The following is a 24,444-nucleotide window of genomic DNA, read 5'->3' as shown; positions in this document are numbered from 1 at the left end:
TCACGGACTGTAAATCTTTCACCTGATGTCGGCAGCATCGTTGCCAGGCTCTGTCCATGTTGACAAAACCACTTGACCTTCAGGCTCAGTGAAATGTCATCTGATTTAGCACAGCCAGTTTGAATTGCCACCACTCATTTTGTCATCCAAGCACTGCATTTTGGTGAGAGCAAATGCATTACAGTGTAATGACCTCACTTAAAGCAGGAGAATCACGTCCATCATGAGTCCTTATATCATTTGGACGTAGCATTTGCGTAGCTGATACTGTAAAGAATATGAAATTGTTATATGAAGGATATGAACATGGGTGACTGATGTAAAAGCTAAATACCATGTAATTAACAAATTGTTATTCAAGTAAATGTGAACTATGTGGCATTCACGCTGGAAATCATGATTTTATCCAAAATGACAGTGAGCGAAGCCATGATGCACTGAGGTCTTGCAACATTAAAGATGATATTGTGGATCGCTTTATCATTTGACATGCATTATTCAATGTTTGATTTATTTTTAGAAAGAAGTGCACTGTTATTCATGCTCAGCCCTTTTTTTTTTTCTTCATTTCTGCTTCTCCTTCAGTAAACACGGTAGCTTTTTGTCCAGGGTAATGTCTGTCAGGCAGTATTTACCTTCTTTGCCCATGTCCCCTCCTCACAAGAAACCGACCCACATTAAGCGTGTTTGTTTAAACAAGCGTGTAACTCCAGTCATGTTCCCCAATGGTGTTGTCATGATTAATTCCATGTTATCCTAATGCATGCTAATGAGAAAGTTGTGTGCATTTGATTGTCAATAACGTGAAATACGGCCCTGCTCCCTAAATGCTGGCTCCGTTCAATAACCTATTAAAGTTGAATCACAGATAACTTGGCGCACATCAGGAAAGCAATCTGAAATTTGTGCTGACATTGATCCAGCAGGAAGGAGACCTATTGCTCCGATTAACACTGTTGCCCCAGGAGAGGAGTCCCTCGGCCATTAATAGCCTACTGTCCTAGATTTTACTTAGACCACATAAAATGCTTATATTTATGGGACACATAGGGGCAAAGTATTATGGACATAATAGAACATCACTGACCTTTTCAACCATCTCTCAGAACTGGGATGTTGATCACAGCATGCTTCATTTCCAGGTGATATTCTAACCCACACTACATTTTGATCCATCAATGTAGCAGAATTTGCTGATTGTAATGTGGTTAAACTGTACATGGGTAAATCTCAAAATTCACTTAAATTTCACTGCTATACAGCAGTAGCCAAAGCCAGTGTGTGTGTGTGCTGAGAGATCTGATCTCATATTGACGTGTGTAGTAAAGCTAACAGTCGATGTTATGAAAAGACATTTGATTAATGATTAAGCATGAATCTCTTTTTTTAACTTCCTTTTAAGATCCTGACGATGTGGCATTTGAGATGCCCTTAACACCAGACAGAGTATTGAAGTAAGGAGGTTTGAGCTCCCAGATACACTGTCTTGCACTTTCAGTGTCATCTCAAAATGAGTTAATGGGTGTACTGACACATTTTACACAGCGCGCAGGAACATCTGTAAAATGCCACGGACCCTTTCTAAGCGTGCCAATTATTTGAATACCAGCTATCAGCATGCTTCTGTAGTTTAATGCCAACTCATGGGAGGCTATAATTAGATCCACTCAAAATGTGATTGTCTGATCTTATAATTAGATGAAAAGCATATAACATGCATCATGGCTGGAAAAGACAAATAGCTCATCCGTTAAACCCCCCCATCACCACCACCACCACAGGGACCCCTGGAGTGAGAAAATGACAGATCTTTTCAAAATTGCGGTCTCATCCATTTAATTATAAATCACTGTGATAAGGGCATCTCCTTAGAATAAATATGACCAGTAATGAGGTATGGCATTGCTGTTTACGCCTGTCCTTGACATTCACTTTGAGAATAAGGAAAGGGGGCAACGGCATCTTTCTAAACAGATCTTGAAAGTCCACAGAAAGGGATAAATGTCAGTGGGCTTCACTCACAAATCACTGTGACTTTTTCATCCTCTCTGACCTTCACTATTTCCACTCCAAAAAGAATTAGCAGGATATTATTAAATAATTGGCGTGTAAACTATGATGAAACTTATCCCCAGAGACAGATTTAATATGTCTTCCGTAAAAGCATGCCCTTAAACTGACAACTAATTAGTGCGTTTAGGTAATGATAAATAATTAATTAGCATGACATTGAGGGACGTCTGGGACAACGCGACAACTGGATAAATTACCAAGCTTCAACGTTGGCCAAGTCTGAGACTCTCCGAGACCCACGCCACTTCAATCCATTGTGTGTTTAAATATCAGTTGGATCTAATTGATGTCATCATATCTATCTTGGCACGAGCTTTGCCTAAGGATAGCGTTTGGCTGCTCCAGTGGAAGTGTATTGTGAACAAATCGATAGATGTAGTGGGCATGATTATGTTCCGATTACAACCAGAGAGAGCCTTGTAAAGCCCAGAGAACGGTGATTTGAAGAGAGGTGCCACACCTCTTGGCACAGTTCCTTCGGCTGAAACGGCTCAGTGGGAAACAGAGTGGTCAGTGAGATTGGCTGCAGCCCTGCTTTAGGACCAGCTGGCTTGAGAGCAAAATTACTCCCCCCCCCCCGTTTCCACCTGCTGTATGCAGCTCAAGACATTATTTGCATCATTTCCTTGCTGAATGACTCAGCTTGCAAAGAAGTCAGGAGCTGCTATACAAGTACTATTCCAGCATAATAGGTGCGAAGTTTCAACCTTAAATGTACTCAGCAAACATATATATTTTTAATATGAACACAACAAACACTTTCATACCCCTCTGAATAATTGAATTCACCACCTTTAAAATTGGGCTATCAGGTGGAAATGAATAGCTCTATGACTGATCGTCATAGCGCTAATGATGATACTCGGAAGAGGTCACCTTTAACCGTGCCTCTTTCTGATGCAGGTTATGCAGGACGATGGTCTGATCTCACCAGACATCGTCTGTATACAGAGTAGATGCCACTGAATAAATAAAACCCTCACCCCTCCAAACACCAGCGTAAGATGCCAGGATTAGCATCTCATTAGACAGTACTTGTGCTGGTGGTTTTGTGGACAAAAGACTGAAAAGTGGAGCAAAAGAGGGACTGTTTGAGGTCCTTTCCCTGCTTGTGGAAGAGATTCAGGTTTTTGCCTTCCCTGGAGAGTTCATTTTAAAAATGTAGAGAGTGCAGCCTTATTTTTATTGGCAAAGATCTTTTTTTTTTTTTTTTGTGTGGCTACTGTGAGCTTGTTATGAGGCATGATCGCCTGCTCTGTTACACCAGCTGCATCATCACAGAATACTGAGGCAGAGATGTTCGTTGAAGGTACAAGCAAGCTTACAGGGGCAAAATTCACCCGGTGATATTTTTTTTAAAGTGTAAGATTATTGCTGAAATCCGTACACCCAGGAAGACAGTGTAATCTAGAGAATACTTACACTGAAAGACTCAGTGACAGTTTGCTTCCGAGATAAATTGGCCTCAGCAAAAGTGTCTCCTGCTGGTGGCCAGTCTGTGTTATCTGTGGCATGAACATGCAATTTCCCCTTGATTGTGCTCCCCACGGATAAGTAAACACATTCAGCAGAGCAGTAAACTACAAAAGACAAGAGCCCCAAAGACAGTGGTAATAATCTGCCTGAGGACACCAATTCAAACCCTAAAGATTCAGATTGTCAGCCTGCAGTAAGCATGTGGTCTCTTTTGGAGCATCCTTTTATTAAGATAAAACTTGCATCGTCAGTTTGTCTGTCCTGCAAGTCCACGAAACAAATTGAAAACTTGATATCAACTCTGATTTCCCAGATATCTCTAGGAGATGTACTATAACTGAAATATGATATGCCGGGACAGCGTGGACTATCCTACACAACCACCTCAATATTTCTGTACGAACAGCACTTTGGAGCACTGCATAGTACAGTCTTACATGAAAGTTTAAAAAGAAGGTTAATGATGGTATTTTAATGGCTTTCCCAGGTGTGCAGTTTGCCAGGTTGAACTAGAGAGTTTTTATTGCCATACAGACTGAACATATATTTCCATTTCTCGGGTGAAATGACTTCCTGAGCATATATCTATGCTCTAAATGGAGACTGAAGTCTGGGTGTTGATTGAAATGGCAGTGGCATGTTTACTTCTGGCTGTTGATAGTACCATAATCTCTTTCCAACTCTGGGGACTGTTCCTCGTTAGTGTGCAACACTATCGTAAAAATCTTCACGTCACTACGAGCAGAGTAAGAAATCGTACTATGAAAGTAAGACTGTCTTGCTCTGCCTTGTCGTTGTGACAAGTAGGCAGCGTCTGAAATGAACTTTTTAGCTCACTGCCAAGGGCTGTAAACTAAAAAATTACCTGCCAAGAATACAGCACCTTATCAGCTGGGATATTTTAATGTATTTTCTTTCCCATATAAAAATGTCACACTACACCTACTGCATGTGGATTAGCTTTAATACTCACTTGCCCGTCACTTATTTTACTCTTTATATTGTTTTAGACCTGATATTCAGTGTAATCACAGTGGAATAGAGTTAAGCTCGAGCTTACACTGATTTAATTAGCCATCCAGACAGCAGTCGTTGGGCGAACAGTTGGCTCTCAGATGGTTGGATTTGCTGAAATGTTTCACTAGTTGACTTTATTGCGAGAGTGAGCCTCTCTTTCTGCTGATGGGTTGGAAAGGTTGGTTATTTTAATCAGTCACATAATGAACAGTCCATGAAAGGTTTCTAAAGCTGATACAAAAGGGCATAGAAGCAAACCACAAAACAGATAACTGTCGCAGCAATGGACTACACTGTGTTATTAAAACCATATGTGGCATTGTATTTACATGAACATAATCATATTTTATTTTATTGTTAGTCAGCCACATAAAAATGAAAATCTCCAACGAAAATCTCCAACTGATCTGTAATTCTATTCCATCCATAAAGGCACCATGCATATAGCAACACTTTTTTTTTCATCCCTGAATCAAGTGAATTGGTTAAGCTACTGGATGCCTAACGTTGTGTACCCCCTGCAATATAATATATCACTTATAAACGATTCATGCTTTTTATATTGAACTGATCGGAATAATGTAAGATGTAAAACATATTTAAACATTTTCATTTTACCCTGTTGTGATAGAGATGAAAGAAATAAAGAGCACAGTTATTCCTGGCTGAAACCCTCTCACACAGTTACCTATTTAATAGATAACTGTGTGAAACTGTGATATTAACAGGAAAATAGATTTAGACCGGAGTCGTAGACAGTTTGATGTCACATCGCCTATGAGACTCCGTCTGTGACTTGCATTACACCTGTTTGGTTCCAAATTACCTCATGTTCTTGTGCATTTTCAGGGTTACACTGACTTATTAGACACCAATTAAGGTACATGAAGTCACATGGGCTGGCAGGTAACTCATTCATCGGACAATTTTGGTGACATGTCGCCCCGCATCATCGGCACCTCATGTGCCTGCAGGGGGAAATCAAAACATTATTTTGGTGACTCACAGAAGGTTGTGCTGTACTTCACTGCTTTATTCATATTCAAGGTTGTCACGACGGAGCTCACAAAGAAACGTCACATGTCAGAGGTAATGACGGACAGTTAGAAACGGAGGACAGAAACAAGGTGTCATCTGTAATATTCCAAACCTTTTTCCACAATCAAAATGTAACTGACTTTTTTGTTGATGAGCCCTCATGCTCTTACCTTGGAGTCTTCACCAGTAAAACATCAGGTCCTTGGTTAACATGCCTAAAATGGCCTACTGTATGTTTCTTGTCTATTATGACTGAGGAGGAAGTAATGAAATAGTGTTATAGCCTCACAAACCTCTTAGATGAGGATTTTGGAAGCATGCATGTTCCTTGACAAGATTGTATCCTAACCAAACCGTAGTGGTGGCAGGTCAGAAAAGGGTCGTATGAATAATAAATAAATAAAAACTCAGTTGTAATATCAACACTGTTTTGGCAGCCAGTGAGGAAAGGGGCACCAGATCAGAAAACACTAGTATGGGGCACTGTGAGCAAAAGTGGATGTGACTGCCATCTCAAATAGACATCTAGGAAGTTGCCAGCCTCCTAATTCTGATTATACAACTTTATGAGGTGATATTTCTATCACCAGAGATGTGGAGATGATGATGGAGTTCTTTGTTTGTTTACGCTGCTAGCATGAGTAAAGATTAATTTAGCAGACTGACACGTTATTGTCATGATTTAAAAGGAAAAGGACATGGTCATGTAATGGGAAAGTGGTGGGAGACACGTATATCCTCAGAGACACGTATATCCATGTCATTTATTTTCAGATTCACAGGCACAGAGGGAAAGAATTGTCAAATCAAAAAGCTGCAGTTGCTGAGAGCCACCAAACAGTAAAAACAGAAGTCTTCATGTATTTGAATGTGCTTGTTTGTTCGAGGACACTCGATGTGTGATGTTTTGTCATTAATCAGGGCAGCTATAAATAAATAATTTACATTTTATTGATAAGCCCTATTGGTGGAAACCAATTACATGGAATATTTCACAAAAATGAACAATGAACAGTATCTGCATGCTTGAAATGTCAGTCAATCATGTCAATCTCAGAGACATCCGTAGCAGTGATTTACTCCTGTATTTCTTTATATTTTATCTGGCCGATCATCTATCTTGGCCCAGCACATGGAGGCTGGATTTGCCCTGTGTATTCTATCTTCCAGATTACAAGAGGTTCAGCAGCATGTACACTGCCCACCACTCAGCTGAAGCCTTTTGTGGGGCCTGTGGGACGTGGCGCTGTGCCGATGATGCTGAGATGTTGCTGGAAGTTTAATCCCCACACTGTGAGAAATGAGGTTCTCTTACTCTCCCTCTTGCTCTTGCAACTTTGATCAAGCCCTAATGTGATTAGGCAGTGACCCTGACATGACTGCCCTAGGAACTTGTAAAAGCAGCCCGTGGATGGGGGGTGGGGAGGGGGTTGGGGGTTGGGGGGGAAGCGAGTGATCTGACCAGTAAACTAGGAGAAGAAAGGAATTATTCTGAAGGTGTCTTTCCTCTGTTGCCGCTCTGCCTTGTGGGTAATAAAGGTTTCATGTATTCGTTTTACCCCAGCAAAAATTGCGATCTATAATGACCTGACATTTCTTTTTTAAAACTAGCCAAGAGGCTCATGATCTGAATGTTAACCAGGGCTCTACTTGATGTAAAGCGCAGTCTACTGGGAGGAAGCTTCTTTTAAATTCTACAGGATCTAGGCTCCTCTCAGTTGAGTCTTCATAGTAAATTAATGTAAATCTTCAGCTGCCCGTATTACAGAGCAAAATGTTTCTGTGCACACCATCGTCTTTGCAGAATATCTGTGTAAATAACATATTTGGGTTGTTCACATGAGACTGTGCTGGTCTATATCCCTCATAGACATCTCTTGTTCAGAATCAAACACTGAGCCTGTTTACTGTGTCGTGTTCTGCACTGCTGTGCTGCACATTATTCTTGCCGTCATCTCACTGATGATGTGTTGGGGGGGGGGGGGGGGGGGACCCGCGCCTTTAACTTCAGAGGCCAAATGTGTCAAGTCTCGATATATTATTTTCACTCTAATGGACTTTATCAGCCATAGTGCAGAAAGTCATGGAGATTAGAGTGAGAGGGAGTGGATGCTTGATTATTTTTGCATTCGGTTGCTTGTAGCATGCCAGCAATTGCATGAGGATACTTAAAACGCCGGTTGCAATCCGTTGAATATAGCATTTTACTTCATATTCAGGTACCTGCATTTCCTCTATGATACACAACCCTGTAATCCTGATTTAACGTAATGACTTCACAGTAATTTAGGATTTTTTTTCAGTTTAGTGTTAAGATTAAGAAATTAGAGAAACATACTTGATATGTACACCATATTAATCAGTATTCCAGTCAGATACAAGTATGAAGATCCACCTACGTATTGTGTATTCCTTGCTTGCTTTGGCAACCCAAAGGGGACAATGTCAAAGAAGAGACAGAATGTGAAAGATGTCCTGTACAATTGGCAGTGAAATGGAAAAAGATGCTGCACCACAAGGGATCGTTTGCCATTAGTCTAGGATGAGGGAGCTGGTGTAGAATGGAAATAGGCTGATTTACAGACATGATGGTGCTTTGGATCAAGAAAAATGTGACGAATCACTCACATTGTTGATTGCATTGAACGTTTACTTTTGACCAAAATATGAGAGAAATGAGCTGATGCATACACTGCATCCATTTAAAACGGGATGTGGATGTGGGTCTAATAAAGCAACCTTAATTTACTGACGGCACATAGCTATTATAATATTCAATGAACTTTGAGTTACTTCACAGCATGACTCACTCGAACGTCAGAGTTTGAGGCACATCAATTTAAATCTTATATTGCACATCTATGACTCATATTAACAGCATCCCATATAGGAACACTGGCGGGTTTCTTGTAGAGCCACTGCATCCATTAAGTTATAGTAGCCCAGCATGGTAAGATCATTAGATTCCTTAGGTGTTACGAAGCTACAACAAAGCAATAGAAACGCTCAAAGCCCTGGCAGCCCAAAGATCCAGCCTTCTGACTCTATCTCATGTCCCTCCACATTCAACAGCATAATTCAAGGCCATGTGAGGCTAGACAGGAACATAAACTAACACAGATGCCTGCATGGTGGCCTTGACAGATTGGGTCATAAATATAATATTTGAGCAAGCATTTCATTTCTTTACCTCGCCTATCTTACAATAGCTTTGTTTAGTTTTTTTCTGGTCTGTAAATGTAAGGACCACAAATTGAGTCAATAAGAATGAACATCACCAGTTTGATCTAAATCTCTCCAGTGATAAGAGCTCATTGTGCTGTGGTGTTCTCAGTGGTCACTCGTCCAAAGTTCAGGCCACTACAGTGGCTGTAGCACCAACCAGGAGGCTGAGGAGGTGATGGCATGTCTCAAACTTTCTTGAATAAAAAGCACACCACCAGCAGGTTCAACTGCCAGGCATGGATATCTGGTGACATATGGTGACCGTGAGACAACCAGCCTTTTCTGTTGAAGAGGGTCTTTGCGTATTCTGATAACATGTGCGGTATCTATTCTGACATTCTCAGATCATATAGCAGCTGAAAAACACTTGCCATACTTGCCAATGCGAACATGCATATGTTCCCTATTTAAAGCTACAAACAAGGTGGCTCCACGAAGAGGGCCCACACCTTAGGTAGATATAAACATTCTAAGGTATCGAAAATGAAAGGATTCTTATTCCAAGTGATTATACACAAAAAACATATAATCCATGTATGCCTATTGATCCCCCTACATGACACACACTGAGCCTTTTAAGAAATGTAACTGGTAGATTTGAATTGCAAAAGAAAGTTTTGGTCGCCTGTTGTGAGGCGGCCATGTTAAAATGACCTGTGATCATAATAGAAAGGTTAACATTTTGGCTGCACACACTCCTGTTGTGCATGGTTGGATACATCCCTGGGCTTTGAGTCAGACTTTTTTTTTTTAAATAAAAAAGCTGGCCCAGTGCTTACTTTAAGTGCCACTGATTTCACATACAAAAGACCAAACTCACACTTTAAATTATAGCAGGATAATAGCAGGGGTTTTCAAAGTCAGGCTGTGGGCATCTGGTCAGACAAAATTGAGACAAGCACACACCCAGACACAAAAGGATGCCAAATATTGTGATTAGCAGGATGTCTATCATTTGATTCATTTGAATCTGAAGGAAATTTGATCATTCTCAGGCAGGTTCCTAAGTCTTTATTCTATGATGTTGAAGTGGATTTCTGAACATTTATTTTTGATGGACATTGCCTTAATGATATCCTGGTCTAAAGAAAAGTATAAAATATGGTATAATGTCTATGTTTATTCACATTTGAATAAACTATGACTCCAAGAAGGTGTACCGCATTTTAGACAATATGGGATGCTAATGGTTTTAATGAAATTAAAGTAGTTAATCACCTTCATGAGCTGTCACAAACGCTGCTTCAGCTGCTAACTGTGTTGTTAAGTGGACCATATAAGTGGACCAAACTAGAATATCCAACTTCACGTTGTTTTCAGAGCACCAGCATACAACTGTCCTTTTCACACCACACAGTTTGCCTCATGGTGCCTTAGTTAGTGAGTAAATAAATAAAGGGAAATATTGTTTGCCAACTCAATATGTCAGACTTAATTTGTGAGACATGGATTGCATGGGATCTTAAGTCACCTCTTTACCCTGTACACACTTCTATCCCTACACTTACCGGTTTCCTGCAATGTTTTTACTTTGCTACTTGCCTCAAAAAAGAAACCCAGAGCAGCACTTCACCCAAAATAGAAAAACAAACAAGTAGTTTACAACCCACATAGAGTGGGTCAGACATCCCGCCTTCTCTTGGGTTGGCCTTTTGTTACCCTGTACTGTGCTACACACACACACACACACACTGCCTGGCCAAAAAACAAAATCACACACTGTAACATTTTGATGGACCACCTTTAGCTTCGATTACGGCATGCATTCGCCGTGGCATCATTTCGATAAGCTTATGTAATGTTGCAGTTTTATTTTTGTCCAGAGTTGCATTAATTTTTCGCCAAGATCTTGTATTGATGATGGGCCCGTCGGTCTGGAACAGTCTAAACCTGGGTTCATCAGACCACATGACCTTTTGCCATTGCTCCTTAGCAAATTGAAGCCTTTTTTTTCTGATTGGCCCCACGGTTATAAGTGGTTTTCTTAAGGCTACACAGCTGTTTAGTCCCAATGCCTTGCGTTCTATTTGCATTGTGAATGTGGGAATGCTCTTACTTTCACTATTAAACATCTACTGTTGCTTTTTTAATTATTTGAATTCATCAAACGTTTAAGTGATCTCCAATTGCGATGATTCAAGATTTTTTTCGCCGAAATTTCTTCCTCGAAAACGTTAGTTAATCACTATCCTTCCAGGTTTTAATACGTTCTCAACCCAATTTCAGCAATCTCCTTAGTTGTTTTCTTTGCTTGGTTAAATCCAGGAGGTGACAGTGTATATAAATGTTGTCCTTTCAGCTGCATTGTGTACTAGTATATCAGCTGAGACCTCAAAGTAGATCTGAGGCAGTGTCCCCCCCCCCCAAGGAAAGTCAATCAAAGCCTCCCAGCAGTGAGCTATTTCTCCAGGCCTAGCTGATCATTTTCCCTCTAATATCCCAAGTCCAGGCAGTTCACAGCTCAGAGGCTGATCAATGTTGTTGAAACCAGAAAACTGTCCATTCTTTCTGGAGCTGGTGGGGGAAAGTGAAAAACACACTGAATTGATGACTTTGTAAATAGAAGCGGGGGTAGACTTTGTGACCCCCATGGTTTCCCCCTTCAAAATACGTTCCCTGTCGTCCTCGTCACAAACGAATTAGCAATTCAGAGCATGGCCCTGGGGTTGCCGAATGTTTATGTGGTTGCCCAGTGTGATGAAGGCTCACATTTGTTTCCTGTCACTGACCTGTCACTCACTCTGCAAATCAAGCTGAAGGCAACGCTGATTTCAACCTCAAATAGTAGCAAAGACATACGCTGTGGCCGAAGAAAGAGAGAAAAAAGAAGAGAGGAGAAATGTTTACCAACCACACACCCTTCCCCTTCTTACACACCCACACAGGCACACACCAAGTAATGCAGACATTATACCATCAAAGCTTTCAGGGAGAAATGCCCTTCACAAAAGTGGTGAGCTGGCACCCTCAGTCTCACAGTAGATTACACAGTGAGAGACGGGCTCTCTGCTTTTAGACATTATTATATGGGATCGATATTCCTCATTAGCACTTCTTAAGAGGCCTAACCTATTTGTCAGATTTCCTGATTATATTTTCCAATGCTTAGATCAATTAGCTGTTTGAAGTGTCATCTCACTTTCACTACAGTAATTCTCCCCTTTGCAACCTGATAAAGAAGACTCCTCTGCCTTCTTGGGATCTGGAGGTGAAAGGCAACATACAGTAACTTTACATGGAGTTTGATGCAGACTAGTGGCAGACTGCATTACATTTGAATGCCATTTAATTCTACGCATCATGCTAAATCAAAATACCAACAGCAGGTGTTGAATGATTCAGATTCAGTCTGATGAATGCAAATGTTTTTTTTTTTCAGTACTCAGAGATACTGTATGCCCTTACAGTATCTGCTTCAGTGAATGTGGATATTAGCCACTTCAAAAGCTATTTTGTGTGCTGTGACAATAAAGCCATCCTTTATTAGGATAAAGGTGTATTTTTTCTTTTTTTTTTTGTTGGTATTTTTAAATTTTGTTTTTCCTCACCAAAGAACATTTGGTGCATCCTTCTGGCATGATATTCTTTTTTTCTTTTTTCTTTTTGGAAGACGTTGAAACCTACATCGTTCACATCCATGTTTGCTTGCTAGCAGCCTTCCATGCCCAAATCTGTGTATTGCTACATTCTTATTGGTATGTTACCAACACCAGCTGTCCTTCAGCTGAATAGCATGAAACCATCTGCAGGACTGTGTGCGGCATCACCATGTGGGTGCATGAGATGCAAAAGAAAACTGTCCTCCACAGTGCTGCTGGTCAGGGTTCCTTTAGACCTGCTTTAACTGCTTTTTGCACATTAACATATCACCACTTTAGAAACACACTTACACATCCAGCAAATAATAGTGAACATAAGACATTAGCTTTCATTTGGACTGCAAATTTTCATTTAATCTAATCTCTAGCTGCTTACTATTTTAAAGTTGTTTTCATGGTCACAAACTGTTGTCTACCAAAATGTCTATATTTGCTTCTCAATGGTTGCCTGATAAATGAGAACCGCACCTTATTTTTATAATGCATGCCAACTCCCTACTTTAAGACTCCTTTTACCCTCCATTTGTATATGAATGGCATTCCGTGGGCTGCAATAAAGCAGAACAGCTTGCTGCATGAAACAGACTAATCAATGTGTTATTTGCTGCCACATTTTTATCCACCAGTTCCATATAGGATAACAGCTCATTGTGGCTGCACAGTCTTATTAAATCCAAGAGTGGTCATGTCAGCAGTGGTTTTATATATGTGGTGTTTGTCCATTGCTGACCCTAATTATTTAAATGCAGCATTAATCCTCAGAATCCAGGGGATTGTGAGCTGAATTAGGGTCAGCCAGAGGTTAATGATGGTCAGAATTATAGTGGCGGTTCTCAACACATTTTTTTTTTTTTTGTATTAGTACTGCGTTTAATGTGGCTGCTGCATGATTATAGCTTGCAGATTCAGTTTTTACACCCTATGGATGTCCTGTTTTGTTCATGTTTGTGGACGTGGAAGCAGTATTAACTAACTCAGTTGTTTATATGTGCCTAAAGCCAAATGGTTCTTTGACTTTTTTGTTGGAATTTGTCAAATGTTTTCAACTATACAAATGGGCCATCACACAGAGCTGTTTAATAGTACTGATCCCAGTGGGATAAGTGTCGAGGTTTGACTGCTTTTGCTTTCTGTCAAAATGCCCGATCTTTCAGTTGGTTATAGCCTAATCAATAAGAACGTGGGTGGCCACTCACATGTTCTGCATGAAAGCATTCACTCTGGTACAGTTCAGCACAAACAAAGCACCAAGGAAATTGAGTGAAATGACGAGTGAATAATCAATCAAGTTACTTTAGGTGAAAAAAACAACAACAATTGGGAATACTAATTCCATACTTTTTGAAAGCTTTTGATGTGATTTTGACATTTTCTTCAGCATGCACTGCAAGTTTTGCACATGAAGAAACTCAAAGTGATACGGTAAGTGCTCTTTATATAATATTATTCTAAAAATCAGACATTGCAGGCATGTTTCCAAAGTCTGTTGTCAGGCAAAGGTCGCCTCTTCTTCCACAGCATTTAACTGTGTGGTGGGGAGATGTGCCCGGACAAATTACCACAAGACATAATGATGACGATAAAGGAGATGTATTTATTACTCTGTTTTGCATATGAAGATAACCAGATTGACTGATATTAAAATGCTAATTATGTGGACCAGATCCAGGCTGCATAGCGTACTCCGTATAATAAATACTACAGAAAAAAAATTAATCACAAACGAGATTTTCTGACTTTCCTGTTACTGAATTAGCATATTTATACTGTGATGACAAACAAATGTAAATTATGACTAAAGCCATATTGACTTCTTTTTATACACTTTTGAGATGCAAACTTGTTAATGAATTTACAAGCAGTGTGTTTGGTGTGTCCTTTAAACTGTGAAATTCAAAGTCATGCCAGGACTTGGATGCTATCAGGTGCATATTTGTTTTCCCTATACATACATCCTGCCCGCACAAAGAAAGTATATGTTATGTAAGTCCTACTCCCACTGTTTGACCTGTTGCTAAATGTTACAAAAACAATAATCATATAGCTAATAAGAATGCAGATAATCATGGAATTATTATGGCAACATGAACATTTCCATTGTGATTTTATTAATTTATACATTTTTAGAAAACATGCAATTAGTTAGTTCAGTGCACACTCAACACGCTCTGAGTGGGTGAAGGAGCCTGGAGCTTCACCTGTTTGTGATCCTGATGAGGAGATCAGACAGCCTGACAGGAAGGGCTTTAACATAATTAATATTGTGTCATGGCTAAGCTGGCATACATGTAGCATTAGATGCCCTACAGCTCTCATCAGGTCTAACATGACAGCACTGGTAGCCCGTGACTTGGCATAAGCAGTGTCTAAGGAGGAGTGCATGAGGCCCAGGGGTGCACTTGATTTGGTCATCAACATAATGAGGTAATTTTAAACAGATTGTCACTGAGACAGATAATAAGCACATCATCAGTGTGCCGGCCTGACCTTTACTAACAAAGCATAAAAATGTCGTGCTCTGCCTTGATGTTCATGTTCTCAGGGTATGAGACTTCGTATTAAGTTTTTATTCCTTTTGCTCTTTGGAATTTATGTGAATTAATATGGCTACATTTGTTAATCCATCCTTTCCGAGACGTATCATTACTTTTGTATTGCTTGAAAATAAATTGCATTCACATTAATCTTTGATCCAAATGCCGACAAAAGGATGCTACGACGAAATGAAAACCGTGTATAAATCCTATTATTTTCAAATTGATTGGCAGGTCTTATCATACAAAGACTAACAAAACACAATACATTGTATGAATAACTTATGTCGTAGAGTAAAACAGGCCTATATTTTCAATTGTGATTAAATGCTTATTTAATTATGATTATTTAATGATTATATTTATATGTAATTATTTTAATTATAATCCTGAAGTCATACTACAAATTGAAGAAGGAAATACAGCTGTAATTTTTATTCTGTCATAATTGGCCATTACATGTTATAAAACCACATGTCAGCCAAGAAAATGAGGGTTTAAAAACACATACACATACCAAATGATCTCAAAGAGTTCCCCTCCTGAAAACATAACAATATGCAGCAAAGGGTCAGAATAATGTCCATATAAATAGTACGAGTATCTCTTCAGTCAAACTGAATCCAGCACCAAAATTAATTCAGAATTGCATTCAAAGCTGTCCTTTATTGTCACTGAGAACCTTTGAATATATGTCTTCATTTTGTGTTTGCTGTAAATGCTCCCATGTTCAATACGTGGAAGGATCCACCTTGTATTGAAACCGCATCACATCAAATGGTGGAACTGACAGTGCGAGCCTGTTATTTACTTTGTACAAATTGACAACCTGAAATAGAATCTCTGCTCTGACTGATGCTCTCATCTCACTGTGCCGCTCAGTGAGAGATGCACGCTCTATTTCTGGCCAGTGAAAGTGGTCAGTGCTTTTGGTTAGCTAGTTGTATGCACTGTCGAGTCTCAGCAGGGCGGATCTGAGCTGTGGGCTTTAATTCAAGGGTATGTAAGTGGTTTTATGTATGTTTTTTTGCTTTCATAACCTCTACATCTGTTTTAATAAGAAAGAGGTCACCCTGAGACAACACAGCCGCATTAACAAATTGGATAAATTACGTACACTTTTAATGAATCTGCCAATGACACAGCTCATTGTGGCCAATTGGCTCTGTGGTTGATCTCAGCATTGACCTCATACAATCAGCATTACATCATCATGTACAATTTTGTTCAAATGATTAGCATAATTAATCAAATTGACTAAAGAACAAATGTAATAATACAGCATAATAGTCCTCATGCATCACAGGTTATTATGATGTCTGTTATCAATATCATGTTCATTAGTCATCATAAACAAATACTCACTGTTGCTGGCAACAGACATTAGAGAGATGGAGGACAGCAGTTTGTCTTATCCATATTCTTCTTTGCACCCTTTCTTCTCCTAGTTAATGTGAACAGGGGTTTCCATTATGAATTTATGTGTATAAATATCATTACTTTAATTACGTGCCATTTTTTTCCCCATTCAGGTAGTATATCATCTCATATTCATTATCAGTGACATAGGAAGAAAAAAAGGTTTTATGATGGTTTTAAAACAAATATGTTTCTTAGATTAATGTATTGATGATTAATGTAACTGTAGATACGATCGCTGCATATTAGAAATGTCAATTTCAAACATCACACATTTCTGTATGATAAACAGCCCGGGTTTGGCGATGCAGAAATCCAACAAGTGCGCTCCACTCGTATGTCACAGAGAAAGCACCTGCTAGAGCCATATTCGTGTGCGCGCACACACACACGGGACGTGATCGCCTTGATCTCCTCGTGACATGACTATACACTCTAATCTCTGTTAGGGTTCACCCCGCCTGCTACGTGCTTCAGTCTGAATAATCTTTCTCCATCCTCCGCCTCCAAAGCCACGCTGGCCTTTGACTTGTTTACACAGATTAAAGATGTGATGTTGAAACATGCGTTGGATCAAACAGCGGCTCTAGCAAGGCGTAACAAATGTCAGCATGATGAAGGTGAGGACTCTAATGGTGTATTATCTCTGCTACATTGTTTAGTGGATACCAGAGAGGAAGCAGGTGTGATGAATGTCCAGTGTAGACAGACAGTCATTTCTACCTTTCTCCACCTGTCTGTGGAGGGGGAAGGGAGGGGGGGCGTTCTATTTAGCCGCGGGGTTGGGGGTTGGGTCAGACAATCCAATCTGAAGATGTTTGCTGGTTGACGGGGTGGAAGCTGTGAATGGACATGGCAGAGTTTGGCCCTGGGAGATTTCCGTCTGACACTGCCAGGGAGGATGGACATGAGCGGGTTGAGGACAAAATGGGAAGGTCAGAACAGGACAGACAGGTGTCACCTGATGTATTGTGGGTTAACAGCATCCGAATGATGTTGACAACGGCTCAGCCCATAACATAGGTATCTATGGAACAAGGCTGAATTCCTTCCTTTTCTCTGCATGCCTCCAATTTTACGCAACTGCTTGTCTGACTGAATTAATGTGTGCATAAATGTGGACGACCTACCAATCCGCAGAAATGTGAAATAAGACAATCCAGTCAGTTTGCCTACCTAAACCACAAAACATGTGTAGGCCTACCACCCTACGTCACATTCAGGCTCATTCGAATGTCCCTCACAAGACTATCTCCACCCGAGGCTTGAGAACTAGCTTTTCAAAGGTTCATCATATTTTTCATGCAAGCCAATGAGAGCAGTCTTAGCTTAAAAAGACAGGCGCTAAAACTGAGAATTTCAGAAATCAGTAATTAAGGTATATTTCCGATAGACTGTATGACAGCAATAATGAATGTTGACCATTAAAACATGTTCTAGAAGAAACAAGAAAGACAAGTATTAACCTGATAATGAGCATAATAAGTCCCCTTTAAGTTTGGAACAATTTTACAAAAGCAATTCAATAATTATTCATTCATTCAATTATTAAACGATTCTATTTTGGATTTAGATATAATGAGAATTTTCGCTTCAAATCTTTCAAACCAATTCATATTTGTATGATACAGTTGATATGCTCCTTATATAAAATGTGGAAAGATTGCCCAAAAATGTTTTAAATAAAAAAATAAAAAAAATAAAATAATAGACTTTAATGCATCGATGCAGAATTGTTCAACAAAGCCTTGCGATGCATCAGAGAATCGATTATTTCTCTCACCTCTAGTGGAAACGGCTTCAGGTGTGTAGGTTGAAGGAAGGAAGTAGGTCAGCCACGCCCAGGCAGGGCACACACACACAGACAGGGTTATGGACAAACTGAGCACACACAACAGACAGGGAGGGAAAACAGGGAAAGGGAGGGAAAATCTTGAATCGGGAGAGCCTTAACCATAGTTTATTTGCCATACTCACAATTTCCCCCTGACTTTAAGATGTTAGAAATGCAATATTGATACATATTGTAGAAAGGCTGTATGAGTCAGCAGTCGGTCAACAACAGTTAAATATTTCAGTTGTAAATAATTAATTACATAGTTTTATCAACAGTGAATGCATGTGACGTTTCCTTTTCTATTATGTGGATAAATTCCACTCTGGAAAAAAGATCATGAGATCATGTTGGTGTCAGATTTCTGAGAGGAAAAACAGGCTCTGGTTTAAACATTTAAAATAATTACAATATAGCACACTGACCTTTTCTTTGACCCCTTTTGAAAGGCTGCTCTGCTGACAGGCTCTAATTAACATTAGCCTCCAGCTCCAGACTGGTGTCTTCTGGGAAGCAGAGAACAATCCTGGCAAGGCTATAGTCCTGTAAAACACAGCAAAAGGCCATCAGTTCATCTGTTCATCCCCCTCCTCCTCTTCCACTCCAGTGAAAAAAAAAAAACTACTGAAAAGACGCTGCCATTAGAGATATTTTCTCTCTGTTTTTACATAGAATATTTTCACCTCCTATTTACAGCTTTTAAGAGTAGCTGACTGAAAGCTTGCACTTAGGAAAACGTAGGAAGTAGCTGAGTTCAAACTGATATAGATAATGTAACTATAATAATACACAACATGCTAATGCTTTTGGGGCAGTTCAAATGTAAAATTGGTACCCACTACGTGATCATTGTTGGGGGTCATATGTAGTTCTATGTGAACACATACACCTGCAGCAATCTTATGTCATTGTAGGTTTCTGCATACACCAGTTTTTCCAGCGTCAGGCTTCCAAACAATTGTATTACAATATAGTTTGATAAAGGGCACCGCAACTTTCCTGGATGACATTGAACTGTTTCTTTTTGCGATATGGCAAATACAGGATCCAGCACTTTAGGACTAAACATCAGAATATCGGCCTCTGCTACTTTGATTTCTATCATTTGTTTTAATGGAAATGCGATACCAAACAGCTCAAATACTTGCACTTATGTCTCATAGGGTGTGTCTTGTGTCTGTTGTGTAGATGTGCTCAAACATCTAAAATTAAGATGTTACTAATGCCATTTCCGCAGCAATGAAGACACAGTAGAATATTCCAAACTAAAGGCTGCAAATCAATGAATGTGCTCCAGTCCTTCTTTCCCTCTGAAGTCCAATGTCCTTGAGCAGAGAAACATCTGATTCTGCTGCGTATTGCTGGAAGATCCAAGAAGTTTAGGTCCTGATATCACAGAATCCTGTGTGAGGCAGTTAAGGATGACTAGGGACATCATCTCAATGATTTTTGGGTGCTGTATTTACACAGGCTTAAACCCTTACTCAGGTGGTTGTAGTATCAATATCGATTCACTGTCTAAATATTTGCTGGCCTCTGAGGCTGCCAGCTGAAGCACACTGAGCTCTCCGGATCTTTCCGCTTTAAATACGTGTTCTCTGATCAGTTGCACCAAAATATATATTTTCTTTTTTTTTAATGGCAAATAAGGATAATCTCTTAGATATATAAACCCTAAGGGAGTTTTCTAACACTACTTCAACTCGAGGCATATCTAACCCTCCCACTCTCTCCAAGATAAATTCAGGTAGCATGAGAATACCTAGTAAAAATGATTCCCCATACCTTCTGCGATGTGTGTAGTGCCGTTAAGTAGTCCCTATGCACCTGCCATTTTTCACTGAAAAAAATCAATCAGCTGCATCGGGGGGCTCATTTTCATCATCACTTCATTGACTATCTCCCCGGTTAAACTGTCTTCACAACTACCTACTGATACCGCTGGAGGCCAGGGAGATCAGAGTATTTCTTAATGAGCTCATGTGTGCATGCACTACTTTTTCCTTTAGTCTTGTTGGCTGACATTTAGCAAAGGCGCTCACATATTGCTGACAAAAGCATTCCCAGTGATAGCTCTTGCTAGGTGAGGCACGTTTAGCTCTGTGCTTGATCTTGAAGGCTCAAAGAATGATCATCACACGAGTTGTCAGAGGAACAAGCCGTCTTGCTTGCTTTGTATTTAAGGTATAGAGTTGTATCCAGTGTACTTTTTAATACATTCAGATTGAATTTGAAAAGAAAACACAGTAATACAGATAGTATATCAGGCCCATAATTCCCCCTCGAGGGCCAGCTGCGACCAGGATCCGTCACGCCTTTATTTCCCCAACAGTGTTCCGCCTATAGTCCCATCTGTCTGTCATGTGATTGGCTACTACTGGCTAGTACTACTGTGCTGTGATTATCTGGCCATAGCAGTGTGCTTTCACTGTGACAAGAGCAAATACATAAAGATGGATGAAGTTGTTAAATTCCACTCATTAATGGCTATCTAGTTAGTTATATAGCTAACTTACTAATTCCACCATGCTTTCGTGCTACACTGGTTACAGACAATGAGCCGCACAAAGTTGTTACTTATCTTGTGATAGCATTGTGCTTTCCCACGCAGTGCGTGTAGATGAAGCATTAAGTTGTTTAAACTTGTTTTTCATCTTCAGGCTGGTTTTATTGATTTTGAGCTACCCATGGTTAAACGCTGTGCCTGGGACACTTGTCATACATATCCTCTGTTCATGGGAATGAGTTGCCCACCTCGGCAATAATGGAAGAGCCTCCTTATACAAAAACCTGTATTATTGTTATTCACATATTTGCTTGTCTATTAAATGTTCATTTCTACTCATTAATTGAATCACCATATCATAATAAAAATGTGATATGCTGTTCAAATCAACTGATACAAATTGATATTATTCAAAACAGGAGGTATTCCATTAAATATGTTTTGAAAAAAGTAATTACTATTAACCTTCTAAGATTTAGTAGATCATTTCTTTCATTTAGGGCTGCACGGTGGTGTAGTGGGTAGCACTCTCGCCTCACAGCAAGAGGGTCCTGGGTTCGATTCCCGGGTCGGCCCGGGTTCCTTCTGTGTGGAGTTTGCATGTTCTCCCCGTGTAAGCGTGGGTTCTCTCCGGGTTCTCCGGCTTCCTCCCACAGTCCAAAGACATGCAGGATGGGGATAGGTTAATTGGTGACTCTAAATTGCCCGTAGGTGTGAATGTGAGCGTGAATGGTTGTCTGGTTGTCTGTTGTTGGCGATAAACTGGCGTCCTGTCCAGGGTGTACCCCACCTTCGCCCTATGACAGCTGGGATTGGCTCTAAATACAGGATTAGTGGTAGAAAATGGATGGATTTCTTTCATTTATTACTTCAATAATGATTTCATCATTTCAGCAACAGTTACTAAGAAAGAGATGTGTTTCCTTTTGAAGTGCAACTCCCAGCTATCCTTGGGAGGTAGCTGTGTTTTTCTGATAATCTCCCTATTTTTACTCAGTTTCGTCCTTGTAGCCACTGAGGCCTTCCACGTTTTCGATGCTGACCTTATTCCCAGTATGTGTGATGTGATCCAACATGACATTCAAGTATGTCCCCTGGAACACCGAATGGCTCTTGTTGTGTGCCTGCAGAAGAGGCCTGACTCTCTGGTTCCCTCTCCTATCCAAAGGGGAATTAACCGATCATCTCTCCTATTCCAAATGAACCTGAAGCACCACTATGGAGCTGGTCCTCGGTGGTCAGGTAGGTGGAAAAGTGGAAAAGAATGTCACAGAGGGGAAGAAATGCATGTCATGGATTGTTGACTTTTTTTAATTGGATCTACATACAGTATAACCCTGCTCAGCTGAAGAAAGTAACAGGGAAGTATGGTCACAGTGAACTCTAAAGGTACTGAAGTGTGTTAAACAATCTGAGCATTCAAATATCCTGACCAACGTGGCTGTGGCCGCAACCAAGGGATATGAACTCTGTTAAAGGAAATCAATGAAACCACTGGCATTTCAAATGTAGCTCGATGAGATGTGTGAAGTTACCAGCAGAGAAGTGATGAATTGATCCAAAGAATAAATTGATGCAGACTGAAGTGATAGATGTCAGTTGCAGATATTGTACAATGTATCTCAAAGGGATGTGAGACAAACACAGGCTGACTGACCTGTAGCTTACCATTGCCCAACCACCATTATGTAAAAAAGACCCTAAGCTAAATGTTACCGTAGGGGATTCCAGCCAAGCTAACAGAGGACTGGTGCCCCAGGGGTAATCACACCAGACAAAGCATCAGCACAGGATTGGCTGCTATGAAATGGAAATCTGTGATATTACTAGCCGCGATGCAGATCTAAAATCGAAGTTATGTGGGTGTTGGATGTGTTTTAGAAGGTTCCCCCGCGAGAATCGCGGTGAGAAATGTTCTTTGCCAGAGGAAAGGGAGCGAGGAAATGCATACCTATTTTCTCTAAGATGCACGGCAGTTCAAAGGTAAAGCGGTAGCCTCCTCATCTCCCCTTCCCATTAGTTTACAACAAATAGGATTCCTGTAATGTCAAAACACAAAAATAAAACATTTCATTACTTCCTTCTTTTATGTCCTCTGATCCACATGCATTATGTACAATGCAAAGACTTGTTTTTGTCTTTCTCTGCAGACACTGACTTGACTGACAGTGCAAGCTCTCTTACAACGAGGATTTCCAACCGTTTAGTTTTCAAAAGTATATTTCCGCAAGGTACACTTCTGTCAGTTTTTTGTTATTTCAATTCTCAACTGTAAATATTGAGATTGGTAGATATAATTGCAATGTTTTCCATGCTCTGATTGACGCTTTCTTGTTGAAATGTTAATACGCCCTTGGAGTACGCTCATTCTTAATTATTAAATAAAACTGCTGTTATCAGCATGTTGCAGGATTTGATAACAGCAAAAATGGGGATTAATGGATTTCATTACATTCATTATTAACTCATAGGCAATGTGTTTCCGTTGCATATTATGAATATGTTCACATTCATTGCCTTGTCAGTGAGGGTTCATGAATGACAGGTGTGTTGAAACTGCTTTGATACAACAACATATTCTTGCACCAGTGCATCAAATAACGCATCTTGGTCAGTGAAGGCTCAAACTATGACACGGCGGGAAATATTAAACCATGACTCTACATACCCCTCTAGTGTACGTTTCACACGTGTCACAGTCAGTTTCAATATACAACCCTTTCTCAACCCCATGCATCACAGTTAGGGCTGTCAAACGATAAAACGTTTTAATCAGATTAATCACAGCGTAGCTGTGGATTAATCACGATTAATCACCATTCGTAAATATACCAGATAAACAATCCCATTTTCTGTATATTGTTGTGGGAACGGACAGATAAATGACAGAAGGTGAATATGCACCAGGATTTGAAGCCCCGCCAATAAGGATGCACTGATGCCACTTTCTTTCACACCAAGTAGAAGTACCACAATTTCATTACTTGCCGATACCAAGTACTGTTGTTTAATACCATTGTGGTTCTAACAATAACTTTGAAAACATTCAACGTTGCTTTCCTGATACAAACAGAGCACAGTTTGTGGTAGGGATATTAATAATTAGCCATTTAACCGTGCTATCAGTTACACATTTAAAATACATATTAAAGATAAAAAAAAGCTAAGACTCAGAGGAGCTTAGAATAGTGCAGGTCCACCTTAAAGGTCAGCCCACCTTAAGTGTTCCTGAGAGCTACAAGGCTAGCCTTCACTTATATTACAGCTGGATGACAACAAGACATGGTAACTGAGCTTTGTCTCGTTGTAGCATTTATTCACCGACAAATAAGTGTTACCCACAATGCACTTCTACATTCACGCTGTAAACTTCAACTTTATTTATTTATATAGCTCCTTTCATACAAAATTGCAATACCAGGTGCTTAACAATACAGTGAAAATACAACAAAATAGGAAAATACAGCAATACAATGAAAATACATCAAATACATTTAAAACAAATGGATGAAGATTAAGAGATTGCTAAACTGAAAAGGTAAGTTTTAAGGTGCTTTATAAATGTAATTTACAGATTGACATGCCCTCAGCTCTGTAATGTTACTGCTGATTTTATACTCATCTCTCTCTCTCTTTCTCTCTCTCTCTCTCTCTCTCTCTCTCTCTCTCTCTATCGCCCCCCCCCACCGGACACTCACCAACTTTAGTTATATGTAAGTGGAA

At 39.9% G+C, this 24,444-nt stretch overlaps 1 protein-coding gene across 2 annotated transcripts in view; it reads left to right on the top strand.

Annotated features, from left to right (window-relative positions):
* Positions 1 to 24,444, top strand: part of asic4a (acid-sensing (proton-gated) ion channel family member 4a) — a 75,356-nt gene that overhangs the window by 8,700 nt on the left and 42,212 nt on the right. The gene's annotated exons all lie outside the window — the stretch shown is intronic.

The sequence above is a fragment of the Eutrigla gurnardus genome (assembly GCF_963514095.1).
Source record: "Eutrigla gurnardus genome assembly, chromosome: 12".
NCBI classification, from domain to species: Eukaryota; Metazoa; Chordata; class Actinopteri; order Perciformes; family Triglidae; genus Eutrigla; species Eutrigla gurnardus.
This window is presented reverse-complemented; position numbering and strand designations above follow the sequence as displayed.